At 34.7% G+C, this 15,784-nt stretch overlaps 1 protein-coding gene across 2 annotated transcripts in view; it reads left to right on the top strand.

Moving 5' to 3' along the window:
• SPATS2 (spermatogenesis associated serine rich 2) overlaps positions 1-15,784 on the top strand; it is a 183,959-nt gene that overhangs the window by 37,655 nt on the left and 130,520 nt on the right. The gene's annotated exons all lie outside the window — the stretch shown is intronic.

Below are 15,784 nucleotides of genomic sequence, written 5' to 3'. Positions count from 1 at the left end.
AGGAAGGCTGAGTACACTGTAGGTTTTTTTTGGTTCTCTCTTGGTTTGTTTCCCCTTCTTTTCTTCTTGCTGTTCTTTAATTTGCTGATCACTGCTTTCTTCCCTTCTCTACTTTTACATGAAGAAATAAAGTCAATAGTGGTGGGAACTATTTTTTTCTTTGTAGTAGACTATATATATGAAGGTATACATTTCATAGTGTCAGCCCACAACATCTCATGATAACATGGAGAATTAAAGGGTATCTTAGATGGTGGAAGGTTAGAGTTGCCAGCTACAATACTTCCTTCCACTCTGAGAGAGTTTATTTTGGAATTGTGAATTTTTCCATGTAGTGGTTCTATTTTTCTCAATGTTCTTGCATTAGGGTCTTTTCTCAGTTTTTTAAAAACATTCTTGAGTTTAGGGCAATTATTGTAGTGTTTTTTTTTTAATGTTGGAAAAGTATCTCTACATGAATAAGATCAGAACCTTTTAATAAAATTGTGCCAAATACTGTCTTCTCTCTGTTACTACCACTGATTGCAATGCAGACCTATATCATCTCACCCCTGGAATAAGGCAGTAACTTGCTGGTTGATCTCTGCCACAAGAAGTCTATCATTTGGAGTCCATTTTCCACTCTGCTGCCTAAAAAATGTTGCTAAAGTTCAAGTTGACCATGACCTCTTCTTCTTCCCTGACCCTCATTACATAGCTAGTGACTCCTTTTCATCTTCAGGATTAAATATAAAATGCTCTGTTGAACGTTCAAAGCCTTTCATAACTTCCTTTTCCCTTTGGAACTCTGATCCAGTGACACTGGCCTCCTTGGACAAGACATTCTATCTCTTTACTCTGAGCATTTTTACTGGCTGTTCCTCATGCCTGGAATTCTCTTTCTCATCTCTGCCTCTTGGCTTCTTACAAGTCCCAGCTAAATTCATAGATACAGGAATTCTTCCCTGATCCCCTTAATTCTACTGCCTAAAATAAAATCTATTGTAATTCTAGGATGAAATGTTATAGTATTTGTAAAAAGCACTTAGTATGATGCCTGGTATCTACTAGGCACTTTATAAAACTTATTCCCTCCCTTTACTCTTCCCTCTGCTGATTATTTCCAGTTTGTCATCTAGGGTCTATTTTTTGCTTTTCTTTGAATTTCTAATGTTGAAAAATACAATGCCTTGCACATAAGTAGGTGCTTAATAAATATTTATAGACTGATTTTATGGCATGGTATGAGTGACATTGGGAAAGAACGAGGAAGAATTTAAAAAAAAAATAACTTACAGGGGAGTAGCTAGGTGGCTCCATGGACTGAGAGCCAGGCCCAGAGATGGGAGGGCCTGGGTTCAAATGTGGCCTCAGACATTTCCTAACTCTGTGATGCTCACTTAACCCCCATATTGCCTAGCCCTTATCACTCTTCTGCCTTAGAACCAACACACAGTATTGATTCTAAGATGGAAGGTAAGGGTTTAAATTAAAAAAACTAATTACAGTTACTGGAACCAAACTGTAATTGCCTGGACTTAATGAAAATGATGATTAATTCCTTAAAAAAATTTTTTTTTCTTAGCTCTGGGATAAGCCACTTAACTTCTTTGAAGCTTCTCTTTCTTCTGTAAAATAAGGGAGTTTGACTAGATGACTTTCTAGCACTGAGTCTGTGATCAGATGACCTTTTAAAAATGTTCCTCAGAAAAAAGGCAGTAGATTTCCTTACATTTTATTTTTTTCAGCTGTTTGCTCTACTTTTGGCTTATCCCAGAATGATGCATCAAACATGTCTGTAAGGGGCTGGGTGGATAGAACAATGTTTTCATGGTCTAAAGTCTGATAATGTTATTTTATTTGTCTCCCAGTACCAGAGACTGAAAAGTACAACATCTTTTAGAATATTTTAATGCATTATTTGCTGCTTGCCTAATGCATTTATTTATTGGAAGCATAATGATAGTACAGTAAAGTGAATTTATGAAAGACATAGACAAATTATCTCTGAATCTAAGTTGTCTATTTGCTTTTATACAAAATGAATACCTATTTCAGAATTATTTATATGAAATGAGAAAAGCCTGAGAAAGGTTTTGGAATGATCTGAATGAATCCTCAGTATAGAGATTATTAGTAATATAATTTTATCCTTTTCCTGATAGCATCAAGGTATTAAACTGATGTTAGAAAAAAGCTTCCTTGCATAACTCAGAATTCCACTGGGGCCAGTAGTATTAAGAGATGTTTTCAGTTTTGTGTTTAGTCAAGAAAGTTTTAACTTTGATATGTTCTGTTTCTCCATGTATTGGTCTTGAATGTAGTATTGTGTTTAAAATATATTATTGATTTAATCTTTAAAATGTTATTGTCTTCTGATACAGTTTTTGGAGGGTTCATTGTACACATTTTAAAACAGCTTTACACATTTAAAAAATCCTTTGAAAAATAAAAAAGAAAAACCTTGTAACAAACATGTTAATGGAGCAAAACAAATTTTCATATTGGCTATGTCCAAAATACATAAGCTTCATTCTGTATTCTAAGTCCATTGTGCCCTATGTATCAGGAGATGGGTACTATAGTATACCATTGGTTCTTTGGAATCCTGGGAAAAAACGGCATCATAATTTTCATTTATTACAATTCCCTTTTTCATTTTTGATAATGACAAATTGGTTTTTCTTTTTTGTTCAGATGAAACAATTTACATGTTTTTAACTGCTACATTTATTCCTCATTTCAGTGGGTTTTGTGTGTTCTGTTTTTCTCTTTGATTTTCAGAATTTCTGTTTTTATGTTTGAGAATTTTTGATTTGTTGCTTTTATGATTTTTAATACTTGAATGCCCATTACATTCATATGTTCTTTCTGTTTTGGAAGAAAGTGTTTTAGAGTAGCATTTTTTCTTTTAAGTATTTCTTTGATTGTCTTAAAAATTTCGGTTTATTTTCCCCTTGTTATTTTCTTTAATGTAATTATTTTTTCTTTCTTTGATCTCTTCTATGATACTGTGTGTTGGTTCTAAGGCAGAAGAGTGGTAAGGGCTAGGTGATGGGGGTTAAATGACTTGAGCAGGATCATTCAGCTAGGAAGTGTCTGAGGCCAGATTTGAAACCAGGCCCTCCCATCTCTGGACCTGGTTCTCAATCCATTGAGCCACTCAGCTGCCCCCTCTTCTATGACTTAACGGGGGTTTTTTTAGGTTTATTTACTTTTAAGTTTGAATCCATCCTTCAAAGGTCATAATTGTTATTGCAAAGTGGTCAGGAAAATAAATATTTATTTCTTTTGTTTATGAGGGTCTTTAGAGGCATATGGCTAGTTTTTGTAAAGGTATTGTACACTACTGAGAATTTTATATATATGTGTGTGTGTTTATGTATGTATGTATATATATATATAAAATTTCCTATTTTTTTTAGTAATTGCTAGACATCTAGCATATGTAACTTTAAAAAAAATTTTATCCAAATCCATAACTTCTTAAAAATATTTTTGTGAGATTTGTCTAGTTCTTAAAAAAGGCACATTAAGTTCTCTGTTTTCTGCCCTTTTCTACCTATAATTTGATTAGCTTTTTCTTTTATAGGTACTATTCATATATATTAAGTATTTATGTTAATTTGTTTTCTATGGTCTCTTGACATTTATTGAATTTTCTTTACTTATTTCTTTTGATCATGCTTATTTTTATTGTGGGTTGTCTGAGATCACTATTGCTATATCTGCTTTTTTGAATTTACCTCATTCAGAATAAAATTTGTTATAGCTCCTATTTTAATTTTGTGTTTCAAGTGTGCTTTTTAGAAAACATTATTTTTGGATTCTGCTTTCCAATCCATCTGCTGCCCTCTATAGGTAAATCTGGTCCATTTACTTGTCACTGTTATCATCATAATGTATTTCTCTCCATCATAACCTATTAATATCTTTTCCTTCTCTATCTCTTCTCCCTTTATAAATTAGAAAGAGATGGAGAAAGGGAAGGAATTTGATCATCCCAAGTCATTTGTAACTGAAGTTGTGATTCTTTCTTTCTCTTTTTAATCCTTCCCCTGAATTCCTCTTGTTTCTCCAAGATTCACCTTCCAAAATTTGTTTTGCTTGTAACTATCCTCTTCTGGACTCTATCCTCCCTCTTCTACTCCTTTTTGCCCTTTGTATGGCCACCTGTTTCTCCAATGAATTTAAGGTCTATTGAGTGGGCCATTCTTCTTAGGTCAATGGTCAATCCCTTTTAATATAGGTATCCCTTACTTCTATCACTAGGACAAAGGGACCAGCAAAGAGATTGTTTCTCCATCTTTAAATGAACATCCTTCTCTTCTGAGCCACATGTATCACAAGAAGTGGCCAAGGGAACTCAACTTTGCTTTACCCAGTTCAGATGAATTCATAGTGTTGGGCCTGGAGTTAGGAAGAACTGAGTTCAAATACTGTGTGACCCTGTGGAAATTAATTCTGTCTGCTTCAGTTACCCAGCAGTAAAATGGGATAATAATCTAACCTACCTCCCAGGGTTATTGTGAGGATCAAATGAGATAATATTTGTAAAGCACTTAGCACAGTGCCTGGCACATATGGGCAGTTTTTTCCTCTCTCCGTCCCCTCCCACTACACATCATTAAAGCCCAAGTTGCAAGCAGGTTTACGGTTTATTATAGCAACTAATAAGCTTAATTATTGACTTGCCTTTTTGGTGAGTATTGCCACCTCCTTAGTTGTTGTCCATTTTGCTTCTCATCCTACTCTTGATTTCTAGGATCTGGCCCATTTATGGAGATAACAAAGAACCTAAAACAGTGCTTCTAGCAGAGTCTCATTAGGAGGTCAGTTGGTATTCTGAATAGGAGGTAGATGGGAAAGTCTAAAATTGCAGAAGCAGAACTGATGATAATCTTTAAAAAATTTAAAAACATTACCTATTTATTTTTAGCATTTTATTTTTTAAGTTTTGAGTTCTAAATTCTCTCCTTCCTTCCCACATTTCCCTCACCCACTGAGAATGCAAACAATATATCAAATATACATGTGAAATATGTAATTATTTCCATATTAGCCATACATATTTTTTAAAAGCAAGAAAAAGAAAGTGAGAAAATTATACTTCTGTTTACAACCCAAGGTTCATCATTTTTCTTTCTGGAAGTGGATAACATTTTTTCATTATGAATTCAGTTATTGTATTGAAATACACTGATGTGAAAGGTAGTATTCTTTGATCCGCATCCATCCAGCTCCTAACAGTTTTCTCTAGAGGTAGATGGCATTCCCCATCATAAGTCTTTCAGAATCATCCCAGATCATTGCATTGCTTAGAGTAGCTAAATTTCTGTAGTTTATCATCATTCAATATTACTGTTACTTTGTACAGTATTCTCCCAGTTCTGCTTATTTTGCTTTATATTGGTTCATGTCGGTCTTTCTAGCTTTTTCTGAAATCATCTTGTTTATCATTTCTTATAACACAATAGTATTCCATCACCAACATATATCACAATTTCTTTAGCCATTCCCCAATTGATGGACAATCCCTCAATTTCTAATTCTTTGCCCCAACAAAAAGAGGTGTTATAAATATTTTTGAACAAGTAGGTCCATTTCCCTTTTTTATAATCTTTTTTTTGGAATGCAGACCAAGGAATGATATTACTGGATCAAAGGGTATTCACAGCTTTATATACCTTTGGGCATAATTCCAAATAGTCCTCAAGAATAATTGGATTAGTTCACAGCTCCTCCAACAATACAATAGTGTACCAATTTTGCCACATTCCCTCCAACATTTATTACTAATTCGATAGATGTGAGGTGGTATCTCAGTGTTGTTTTAATTTGCATTTCTCTAATCTAGATTATTTTTTAAAATATGATATCTAGACTCCTTTGATCATGTCTTTAAGGTAGTCCAATAATTCTTAAGTTATTGCTCCTTGATCTATTGTTTATCCATTTTTGTTTTTCCAATGAGATTTCACATTTTCTTCTATTTTTTTCTTCTTTTGACTTTGATATTGCTGTTTTTGTTGCTGTTGTTGTTTCTTTATCTTTTGGAGCGGTTAACTTCCAATTGACCAATTCTAATTTTTAAGAAATTATTTTCTTCAGTGAATTTTTGTGCCTCTTTTAAGGTTTTTCAAGTTGTATTTTCTTTGGCATTTTTGGGTTCTGTTTTTCTGAGTTTGTATCTTCCCCTTTACAATAGCAGCTTTTTTATAATCAAATTAATTTTTTTGTTGTTTGCTCTTTTTTTAAAGGTCTTTCTTAACTTTATGTCAGAGTTGAGTCCTGCTTACCTGGGGTTGGAGAGGCACTGTTCTAAGCTTCAAGCTTTTTTGTGCTACTCTTTTCAGAGCTGATTCAGAGCTGCCAGGTCTTCGTGATTCCAAAGTGTTATGATTGGGTAAGCAGTGTGGTCTCTGTTCTGTAGGTTTGTGTCCTGGGAACCCAGGAAAGATCCCTGATCCCCCGCAACCAGAAGAACTAATACTCTTCTCTGCTTTAGTACTGTGACTAGGGCCTCTGCTCCATTGTGATTGACCACCAGTACTCCTCTCTAATTGGCAGTGGAGATACCAATAAGTGTCAGCTGTACTCGGTGCCAGTAAAGGGTTCCCTAGAATCCCTTTCTGACCAGTTGTCCAACCCCTCCTTACCATCTCTAAGCTGAGAGCTCCTAAACTGTTCTCATGGCTGCTGCTGCCACCACCACCACAGACACCTTTGCCACTAGCCCTGTGTGAGTGTTCCCAAAAGATCTCCAACAGACCTCTTCCCTGGTGTTACAGACTTCTTGTGCTTACCTCTTAAGTTTTCTTAAACTGGAAAAAAATCTCACCCTGACTTTTTGTTGGTTCTATAGCTCCAAAATTGACTTAGGACATTGTTTTAAAGTTGTTTAGAGGAGAATGTTGAGAGATTTTGGCTGGATGTTTGCCCCTAATCCACCGTCTTGGTGCTGTCCATTTATAATTTATTAATAGTTTTAGTATTATTTTAATATTTCTTGTTGTATTATTGAGTCATTGTTTTCCATTTGATCCATTCTAATTTTCAAAGAGTTCAATTCTTAGCTAAAGTTTAATACTGTCTGTTCTAAGGTATTAATTCTCCTTGCCATTTTTTCTTCCCTGGCTTCAATTTTGTTTAATCTTGTTTAATTTCTCCCAACTATTCTTTTTCATTCATTTATTTATTTATCTGCCTATCCATCTATCTATCTATCTTTATTTATTTATCCATTTATTTATTTATTTGTTTTAAACCCTTAACTTCTGTGTATTGGCTGCTTGGTAGAAGAGTGGTAAGGGTGGGCAATGGGGGTCAAGTGACCTGCCCAGGGTCACACAGCTGGGAAGTGTCTGAGTTCAGATTTGAACCTAGGACCTCCTGTCTCTAGGCCTGACTCTCAATCCACTGAGCTACCCAGCTGCCCCCTCTCCCAAGTATTCTTATAGTTCTATTGCCCAGGATCTTTTTTCCTCTGATAATGTACGTCTGGATTTGCTCTGTGGGATTCTTTTCAGTTCAAAATATTTCTTTGTTGTGTTCTGCATTTTTGTTCATTTTACTCATATCTCTTAGTCTCTGATTCTGAGTTAGGGGCTTGTGTTCAGGTCCCTACACTGAGAACTGGTTGGGATCTGTCTCTTGCTGTGACCAGGGTTTTGCACCTGTCTCTTGCTGGGTCTCTGGGTTTGTCTTACACTGGGAGTTGCTTAGAAACTGTCTCTTTCTGAAGTTCCAGGGCTATCGTGAGCTGGGTGTTGCTGGCTTGTTTCTTGTTGTGGCCTTGCTTAGTAATGTCCTCACACCATTCTTCTCTCATTCCCTACCCTCACCCACCCAACACACACAAGTTAGTCCTTCAGTCTCCTGCCTAAGTAATTTCTTTTTTTTTTTTAGACCCTTAACTTCGGTGTATTGTCTCATAGGTGGAAGAGTGGTAAGGGTGGGCAATGGGGGTCAAGTGACTTGCCCAGGGTCACACAGCTGGGAAGTGGTTGAGGCCGGGTTTGAACCTAGGACCTCCTGTCTCTAGGCCTGACTCTCACTCCACTGAGCTACCCAGCTGCCCCCTAAGTAATTTCTGCATAGTTATTATAGAATAATCCTATTCCTTTCTAAAATATGATAGGAGCTTTACTGCAAACTCTGGTAACTTTACCATGCTGGAAAGTCTTCAAGAACAGTCTCAGCAACAGACTGAATTTGATGCTCAAAGATGAGCCTAGCTAAGAATGAAGAGATACACTATCAGGATGCTGACTAGTAGGTTTGAATTCTTTGGCCAAGGCAACACATAAAAAAGAACATAGAATGACCAGTAAGTCTGATTGTTCCTTTCTGTTTTTATCATGATAGTGGAAGAGGCAGAAAAATGCTGCAAAAACTTATTAAGCTTAATGATATATTTAAGAAATTTTAAGAATTTAAGAAATAAAGCTAAAGGCTTATAGATTACTCAGAAGCTTTACACCTCTCTATTGAGTGCTTTTCTTTTTTTTTGAAAATCATGCTGTACGTGTCACAATAATGCCAGAAGATATCCATCTAGTATGGCATTATTTTGACACGTAGAGCATGATTTTCAAATAGACCAGCCAAATAGGCTTTACTGGCCTCAGCAAAGCATCAAATGCTGATCTGGTTTGAAGTTCTGAGCAATATCACCTAACAGATGCTGGAAAAGAAGGTTATAAATCAGAAATTCAGTGGACTTTCACACCATCTGATTCCACATGACCTCAAGTACTCAGCCTATAGCAAGGAGGTTTATTGACTTCCCCTGTAGAGAGCAGGCCTTTGTGAACAGCTTTTTTTTTTTTTTTTTTTTTTTTTTTTTTTTTTTTTTTTTTTTGTGAGCTCTTTCTTGGGCCCTTTATCACCTATGGATTTAAGAACAGTTTGTGAAAGACAAGCCATTCTCCTGAAAAGTTCTTATATAATACATCCCTTCTCTTTCTAGCTGTGGCCCCAGTGCTGGAGAATGAGGGCAGCAGCAATTATGAACACAGTTGAAAGATTCATAACACTTTCTTGATGGAAAGAATCAGAAGAGCTGACATGGCAAGCAGCACACAAATATGATATAGTTAGTTTCATAATAGAAAACAATTTACCAATGTCAGATACACTTCTGAATCTACTGTGTACAGTCAGAGCATTGATGCCTTAAAACAAAGCTCAAAATCAATAAAACTAAGAAAGGTTAAAGATGAAAAGATACTAAGTATTTATCATAGTTCCTATATGACCTATTCAAATAAATATTGATTCTAGGAAGAGGGAAATGAATAAAGCAAAAAACATTGATGCAGACTATTACTATTTCCTACAAAAAATTTAATTGATATAAACAAGTTACTGTAACTTTTCTCCCCTTCTCTCTGTATATATATATATATATATATATATATTTACTTACTCTGCTTCAGGCCTTTGCCATCTCTTGCCTGGACTATAACAGTAACCTTTTCATTGGACTCTTGGCTTCCACTCTCTTCTTCAAACCATGCTCCATGCATTTGCTAAAATAATCTTCCTTAGTTCTGACCATGTCACTCTTGATCAAGAATATTTCTTTTTTTCTCTCTCACTCTCATTTCTCTTTCTCATTATACAGAATATTCCAAAAGTTCTACTGCCATTTTACATTTTATATGTATACACACACAGTTTGCAAAGGAAATAATAAAATGAGCCCTTCCTTTCCTACTTTTGCAAAGAACTTATGTAATATTTGAATTGATTGTTCTTTGAACAGTTGATAGAGTTCACTTGAAATTCCATCTGAATTTGTTGTTTTTTTCTACAACTCCCCCCTCCCCCATCCTGTAGGAATTTCTTTATGGCCTGTTGAATTTGTTTTTATGAGATTTGGCTATTTTATTTTGCCTAATTCTCTAGATTCCTCATGTTTTTGTAAATAGTCAACCATTTCTAAGTTATCGGTTTTGTTGGCATGTTAACTTAGGAAATTAGTTTATTTCATATTTGCTGTAAATTCACCTTTATATTTTGCCAGTTGTTGGTATAAATGCCAATTTAGTTCCCTCCTTTAATTAAATTAGCTAACAGATTATTTACTTTATTAGCTCGATCACTCTCTTCCCACTCCCCCCAAAAACCAAACCCAGCCCTTTTATTTATCAATTCATTGGGGTTTTAACTTTTTTAATCTCTTTGATTTTCAGAATTTCAATCTTAGTGTTTGTTTAGTTCAGGTTGTTTTATTTGTGGTTTTACTATATATTTTAGTTTCCAATCCAATTCATTGTTTTATTCTTTCTCACTTTTGTTGATGAAAATTTATGGAAATATACATTGTTTTCCTAGGAACCACTTTGACTTAATCCCCAGTGTTTTGGTTTATTGTTTAACTATTATCATTTTCCTTGAAATAATCTGCTTCAGTGATTTGTTCTTAAGACTCACCTGTTTTTAAGGGTTAAATTACATAGTCTCCAATTAATTTTTAATTCTTTCTTTAAAGACACTATTGAAAATAACTTGTATTATATGTAAAGGTGCATTTTAATATTTCCATTTTTTTGCATTTGCTTATGAGATTTTTATGGTCAGTTTTTGTAAGCGTGTCATAAATATGTTTAGTAGTTCTATGAGAACTGCTGTTTTGTTCCCTTGACTGCACCATACTATGTAGCATTGCAAATAAAAACTAGAGCTCATGGGGAAAATGAGAGGCACACTCCTCAAAAGCTTCATTAATCACACACATGTACACACACACAAATATAGGAACCAAAGAAAAATGGTCCCTCAGTTTTATACATGTTAAATAGTTAAGAAATAGGCAATAAAAAATTGTATCTGGCTTTGGTCTTCTGTGAAACAGGTTGGGTTAGTGGAAACTCAATGTCTGGGAGGGTAGGGAGGAGATTTTCCGAGATTCCAACCAGCCTTCCTCCATGCTATCACTCCTCCTGCACCAGAAAATATACAAAAAATATGGCACTTTACTTTTATTTATTTATTTAGAATAATTTTCCATGGTTACATGATTCATAATCTTTCCTACCCCTCTTCTCTCCCTCTCCCAGACCTGACAAGCAATTCCACTGGGTGATATATGTATCATTGTTCAAAACCTATTTCCATATTATTCATATTTGCAATAGAGTGATTTTTTTTTTAAACCCTTAACCTTCTGTCTTGGAGTCAATACTGCATATTGGCTCCAAGGCAGAAGAGTGGTAAGGGCTAGGCAAAGGGGGTTAAGTGACTTGCCCAGGGTCACACAGCTAGGAAGTGACTGAGGCCAGATTTGAACCGAGGATCTCCTGTTTCTAGGCCTGGCTCTCAATCCACTGAGCTTAAGGCCCACATCCCATTCATATCCCCATCAAACCATATGATTGATCATATGTTTTTCTTCTGCATTTCTGCTCCCACACTTTTTTCTCTTGTTGTAGATAGTGTTCTTTTTCATAAGTACCTTGGCATTGTCCTGGATCATTGCTACTAGTAGAAAAGTCTATTACATTCGATTGTGGCACAGTGTATCTGTCTCTGTGTATATGTTCTGCTCCTTTCACTCTGCATCAATTCTTGGAAGATCATTCCAGTTCATATAGAAATCTTCCAATTCATTATTCCTTTCAGCACAATAGTATTCCATCACCATCAGATACTGTAATTTGTTCGGCCATTCCCCAATCAAGGGACACCCCTCCCTCATTTTTCAATTTTTTGCCACTAAAAAGCGTGGCTATAAATATTTTTGCACAAACATTTCTCATTATCTCTTTGGGATACAAACCCAGCAGTGGTATGGCTGTATCAGAGGGCAGGCAGTCTTTTAAAGTCCTTTGGGCATAATTCCAAATTGCCTTCCAGAATGGTTGGATCAGTTCACAACTCTATCAGCAATGCATTTAGTGTTCCAATTTTGCCACATCCCCTCCAATGTTTATCATTTTCCTTTGCTGTCATATTGGCCAGTTGCTAGGTGTGAGTTGGTACCTCAGTGTTGTTTTGATTTGCATTTCTCTAATCGAGAGGGATTTAAAATATTTTTTCATGTGAGTATTGATAGTTTTGATTTCTTCATTAGAAAACTGCCTATTCATATCCCTTGACCATTTGTCAATTGGGAAATGGCTTGATTTTTTGTAAATTTGATTTAGTTTGTTATATATTTGGGAAATTAAACCTTTGTCAGAGAGTTATAAATGTTTTTCCCCCAGTTTGTTGCTTCCCTTCTAATTTTGGTTGCATTGGTTTTGTTTGTACAAAAACTTTTCAATTTTATGTAATCAAAATAAATTTGCTTTACATTTTGTAATAATCGCTATCTCTTTCTTGGTCTTAAATTCCTTCCTTTCCCCACAGATCTGATAGGTATACTATTCTATGTTTACCTAATTTATTTATGATTTCACTCTTTATATTTAAGTCTTTTACCCATTTTGAATTTATCTTGGTATAGTGTGTAAGATGTTAATCTAAACCTGATTTTTCCTCTACTGTTTTCCAATTTTCCCAGCAGCTTTTGTCAAATAGTGAGTCCTTGTCCCAAAAGCTGGGATCTTTGGGTTTATCAAACACTTTCTTGCTAAGGTCATTTACCCCACATCTATTCCATTGATCTTCCCTTCTGTCTCTTAGCCAGTATCATAGTTATAGATTTGATGACCACTGCTTTATAGTACAGTTTTAAGATCTGGTACTGCTAGACCACCATCCTTCACATTTTTTTTATTATTTCCCTTGATATTCTTTATCTTTTGTTTTTCCAGATGAACTTACAATTTTCTAATTCTATAAAAAAGTTTCTTGGTAGTTTGATAGATATGGTCCTGAATAAGTAAATTAATCTGGATAGGATTGTCATTTTTATCATATTAGCTCATTCTACCCATGGAGCAATTAATGTTTTTCCAGTTATTTAGATCTAGTTTTAATTGTGTGAAAAGTGTTTTGTAGTTGTGTTCATTTAATTACTGTGTTTGTCTTGTCAAATAGATTCCTAAATATTTTATATTGTCTAGAATGATTTTAAATGGAGTTTCTCTTTCTAACTCTTGCTGCTGAATTTTGTTGGAAATTTATAGAAATGCTGATGATTTATGTGGGTTTATTTTATACCCTGCATCTTTACTCAAGTTGTTACCATATTTGTGTCATAAAAAGAATTTGGTAAGACTCCTTTACTTATTTTGTCAAGTAGTTTGTATAGTATTGGGCTTAGTTATTTAATTGTTTGATAGAATTCACTTGTGAATCCATCTGGCCTTGGGGATTTTTTCCTGGGGAGTTCCTTCCTTGATGGCTTGTTCAATTTCTTTTTCTGATATGGGATTGTTTAAGTATTCTATTTCCTGTTCTGTTAATCTAGGCAATTTATATAGTTTTATGAATATTCACCCATTTCACCTAGGTTGCCATATTTATTGCTAAATAGTTCTTAATAATTACCTTAATTTCCTCTTCATTAAAGGTGAGATCACCCTTTTCATTCATGATACCGTTAATTTGGTTCTCTTCTTTCTTTTTCTTAGGTAGATTAATCAATACCTTATCTATTTTATTTGTTTTTTCAAAATACCAGCTTGTTATTATTATTAGTCTTATTTATTAGTTCATTAATTCTTTTACTTTCAATTGTATTAATTTCTACTTTGATTCTTAGGATTTCCAATTTAGTTTTTATCTGGGGATTTTTAATTTGTTCTCTTTCTAGCTTTTTAACTCAATTCATTGATCTCTTCCCTCAATTTTGTTGATATAGGCACAATAGGGATATAAATTTTCCCCTGAGTACTGCTTTGGCTGTATCCCACAGATTTTGATATGTTGTTTCCTCATTGTCATTCTCTTCAATGAAATCAGTAATTGTTTCTATGATTTATTCTTTGACCCACCAGTTTTAAAGAATTAGATGATTAAGTTTCCAATTAATTTTAACTTTGCCTCTCTATGAGCCTTTATTAATTATGATTTTTATTGCATGATGATATGAAAAAATAGCATTTATTATTTCTGCTTTTCTACATTTGTTTGTAATGTTTTTATGCCTTAGTACATGGTCAACTTTGTATATGTACCATGTGCTGCTGAAAAGAAGGTATATTCCTTTTTATCCCTATCAGTTTTCTCCAGATAACTATTAACTTTAATTTTTTAAATATTTCATTCACTTCTTTTACTTTCTTACTTATTTTTTAGTTCGATTTTTCTTGTTCTAATGGGGGAAGTCGAGGATTCTCACTAGTATAGTTTTCCTATCTATTTCCTCCTTAAGCTCCTTTAAAAATCTGGATGCTATACCATTTGGTGCATATAGGTTAAGTAGTGATTTTTCTTCATTATTTATACTGCCTTTTATGAAGCTGTAATTACCTTTCTTATCTCTTTTAATAAAATCTGTTTTTACTTTAGCTTTGTCAGAGATCATGATTGCTACTCCTGCCTTATTTGTCTCAGTTTTTGCAACCAAATAGATTTTGTTCCAGCCTCTTACCTTTACTGTTTGTGTGCCTACATGCCTCAAGTGTGTTTCTTGTAAACAATATATGGTAGGATTCTGGTTTTTAATCCATTATGTTACCTGCTTCCGTTTTATGGGTGAGTTCATCCCATTCACATTCGCAGTTATGATTACCATCTGTGTATTCCCCTCCATTTTTACTTCCTCCTTTAATACTAACTTTTCTCCTTTCCCTCTTACCCTATCCTGTAGTGTTTTACTTTTAGTCAATTCCCTTTCCCCTCCCTTATATTAGTCCCCTTCCTACCACCTTCCTTCTTATTCCCCTCTCACTACAGAGCTTTTTGAATGTCCCCAACCTTCCCTCCCTGGTATTACTCCCCACCCACTGCCTCATTTCTTATTACCTTTCTACTTCTTTATAGGGCAAGAGACAATTCTGTACCCTAATGGATCCAACTCTTCTTCCCTCTCTGAGCCATTTCCAATGAGAGTAAGGTTTAAGTATTACCTCTCTCCAGCCTCTTCCTTCCATTGGTCTTCTCTCCCCACCTCACCTGTGTTTCTTTATGTGATATATTTTACTCCATTTTACTTCTTTTCCCATTTCTCTTAGTATTATCCTCTTTTTTTACCCCTTGTTTTTATATTTTTTGACATAACATCCTAAAGAGCTTACCACTACATCCTCTATGTATACTTCTTCTAGCTACTATGATAATAATAACATTTTTTAAGAGTTACAGATATCATCTTTCCATATAGGAATACATGCCATTTGACTTTATTGAAGCCCTTACATTTTTTCCTCTTTCTAATTTACCTTTTTATGTTTCTCTTGAATTCTGTATTTGGGCATCAAATTTTCTGTTTGTCTGGTCTTTTTTTCAGGAATGTGTAGAAATCTTCTGTTTTGTTAAATGACCATACTTTCCCCTGAAAGAATATAGTCAGTTTTGCTGGGTAGCTGATTCTTGGTTGTAGACCCAGTTCCCTTGCCTTCTAGAATGTCATATTCCATGCCTTCTAGCCCTTTATGTGGATGCTGCCAGATCCTATGTAATCCTAATTGGGGTTCCATTATATCTGAATTGTTTCTTTCTAGCAACTTGTAGTTTCTTCTCCTTGGCCTGGGAGTTTTTGAGCTTGGCTATGACATTTCTGGGAGTTGTCAATTGGGGATGTAATGCCAGATTAATCTGTGGATTCTTTCAATCTCTATTTTACCCTCATGTTCAAGAATTTCAGGGCAGTTTTCTTGTATACTTTCCTGTAGTATGATGTCTAGACTTTTTTTTTTATCATGTTTTTCAGGTAGTCCAATAATTCTTAAATTGATCTATTTTCTAG

The sequence above is a fragment of the Gracilinanus agilis genome, chromosome 5 (genome assembly GCF_016433145.1).
Source record: "Gracilinanus agilis isolate LMUSP501 chromosome 5, AgileGrace, whole genome shotgun sequence".
Taxonomy (NCBI): domain Eukaryota; kingdom Metazoa; phylum Chordata; class Mammalia; order Didelphimorphia; family Didelphidae; genus Gracilinanus; species Gracilinanus agilis.
The sequence above is the reverse complement of the archived record's forward strand: the minus strand, read 5'-3'. Positions and strand labels throughout refer to the sequence as shown.